Source organism: Opisthorchis viverrini (genome assembly GCF_000715545.1).
Source record: "Opisthorchis viverrini unplaced genomic scaffold opera_v5_216, whole genome shotgun sequence".
Taxonomy (NCBI): domain Eukaryota; kingdom Metazoa; phylum Platyhelminthes; class Trematoda; order Opisthorchiida; family Opisthorchiidae; genus Opisthorchis; species Opisthorchis viverrini.
The window spans coordinates 379,268-382,040 of record NW_008751872.1 but is presented as its reverse complement, the minus strand read 5'-3'; the positions used below and the strand labels follow the sequence as shown (position 1 = coordinate 382,040).

At 40.5% G+C, this 2,773-nt stretch overlaps 1 protein-coding gene across 1 annotated transcript in view; it reads left to right on the top strand.

Annotated features, from left to right (window-relative positions):
• Positions 1–2,773, top strand: part of T265_08388 (hypothetical protein) — a gene marked incomplete at both ends in the record, with an annotated part of 49,323 nt that overhangs the window by 721 nt on the left and 45,829 nt on the right. The gene's annotated exons all lie outside the window — the stretch shown is intronic.

Sequence of the window (2,773 nt, the reverse complement as noted above, 5' to 3'; positions counted from 1 at the left end):
TCGTGTCGTTTCATGATAGGTATAAAAGTAATGATTCGAAATGTCTGGAGAATTATCATGAGAAAAGTGACAAAAGCTCCCCGTGACTCATGGAAACTAAGGTTGTGTCTTTGGAAGGCTAAGCGATGTTGTAGCGGGCTGAATTTGAAGGTAGACTATATCTTCAGTGAATTTTATTATTATTTGAAAAGAGTACATATCAACACTAATTAGATAAATTAACCACGTCGTAGTATACACGAGATAAGAGACTAAGAGGCGTGATGCGGTTAAAAACAGCACGGTTTAGTCACCCGGCGGACGGATGCCCTTATGTCAGTTTGTGCTAAACTACGAGTAAGTGTTCACCTTAACGACTTTTTAAAGAACAGACTAGCTTGTTAGGCGGTGGGATATACGATTAGTGATACAAATGAACAGGTGGTGTTTACAGCTATCTAACCTTGGTTTTTATAGTAGTTTCAGCAATAACATTCGTATAGTTGACGTAGAAGAAAGCACGCCATGACAGGGCGGCCTTAAACACTTTAAGCATGTATCAGTTTGTTTCAACATTTTACCAGGCACAGAGATTAAGTTTAGAGGTGCAAGTCAGTGGTTGTATGATTGACTCGATAATTAGCATTTCATTTTTGTGACGTAACGACCTACTCATTGAAGGATTTTGAAATTTGTCCAGGCCAATCGGTCCAAATTTATATACTTGTGTGCTTATAACAGATTTGCCAGGGCGGACGTACTTAACATAGGAGACTAGGATATCCATCTGCCTCGTCGGGTGCTTGTTGGCAGGGTTCCGTAATCAAAATCTCCTTAAAGTCAATATTCCAAGATGAATTCTGCTTGTAAGAGCAAATGCAAACCAACACTAAAGATTCTGAGGAAATAATATGCTGTGTCGACCAACACAACCCTACATTGTGGCATGTTTAGATGAAATCCATTGTAACGTCGGTATGAAGTATGCGCTGACAACCTATGAGCGTTATGCTATGCTGGTGATTGATGTCATTCTCCAAACGGAATGGAGGTAAATTGTCGACCCCGTAGGTGAAGACAGATATAAGGTCCAACCGGCAAAGCTGGCTGTGGGCATACTTGTTTTGCTATAGCAACACTATTTTCAATGAGGTAGTCTCTGAACCGTTAGGCATCGGGGTGAAGATTCTGTGGCAGGCATATGTACTTTTAAGGACCTTATGGTTCACTAAATCGGAGACTTCCGAGTGATCAAGTTTCCGCAACCTTAGACAATACCCCCCGTTTTTCACATGAGCCGATATTCCTGATGCCGATATTCCTTCAAGAAAGCCGTGAAGTTGTTTGCAGCCTATGTCCTGATAAATTCGAAAGCCGGTTGTTGTAACTTGAGTAGGTCACAACGTTCTAGCTTTTTTGCGTCTTTCAGCAGTGTACGTTGGGTTCACCTGGTTAACCATTAGACAGGGAAGTGCATCTAGAAGGTCATGGGACCATTGGGGCTACAGGTTTGAGTGTTTTTGGTAAAGGTCTAAACAGTATGTCAAAGGATACTATCTCTAAATGACTTACCATGGCTGCACTCATACGGTTATATTTTCAGAAGCGAAGTGTGTCATTAATTTTTGTGCAATAATAATAAACTAAAAACCAGACTGAGTAGACTACTGATTTCAAAAAAGGTTTGACAGCGACCTCATATTTTACTGGTTGCTTTATTAACGGTTACGGCAGTAAGGTATGGATTGCCTCGGTAATTCTGTCTATCTTATGCTTCAGTACTCTGTAGAAAAGGTTTGAACCTCATATTTTACTGGTTGCTTTATTAACGGTTACGGCAGTAAGGTATGGATTGCCTCGGTAATTCTGTCTATCTTATGTTATGCTACTCTGTAGAAAATGGTAGTTCAAATTTTCGTCGAAGCGGGAAACAAATCACTTATAACTAAATTGCATTCTTTTTCACTGTCATCATTATTAACAAATACACTAGTGAAAAATATTGGAACTTTAGTGCCCTAAAACCGTGACAATTTGTTTTGACTCAGACCGATCATCTTTGGAATTGATATATATATATATATATATATATATATATAGGATTTGATGATTATCTTAATTGAGCACCTTTGGAATAAGCTGTCCAGCACGAGAAGCTGCGTTGGTTGGGACATGTGTTGCGTATGCCGAACCATTGTTCGCCGAAAAAAGCGCTGTTTTTCATGTCCATTTTACAGCATCGTAAACAGAGAGGCGGCCAACCCTCGAAATGGCGGAGGAGTATGAAGGAGATCACGAAATGCTTGGGTGCTGTCGGTGCCTTCCAGGACGGTGACCGCGTGATTTTCACTGCACGTGGTTAGAGACACTACAAGATATAGCTGCCAACCGATGTCAGTGGCGTCCTTATTATCAGTTTCTATTCAGATTGCCTGAGTGGATGAGTGGAGCAGTAGGCACCTCAGAATGATTGTGATAAGCTAGCACTAAGTTCCTTCCCTGTCCATCTTCTCTCTTTTCTCTACAATAAGGCTTTCAAATAAAACACAGTGAAGCATCTGTGTTGAAAACTGATGTCATGCTATCGATGACGACGTTGATCATCTTTTGGCTAGCCCTTCTTACGCACACCACGGCGGATGAGATAGTTTCAGACAGCTCCAAGGCAAACAATTTTAGGCGTTATATGAAGGCTGCTGTTAGAGAAAGTTCTTGATTATGTTGAAGATATACCCGAAGAATAATACCCATCCTTAATCAAAAAGTTAAATTTTATCGGTTAGTACAAACAGCA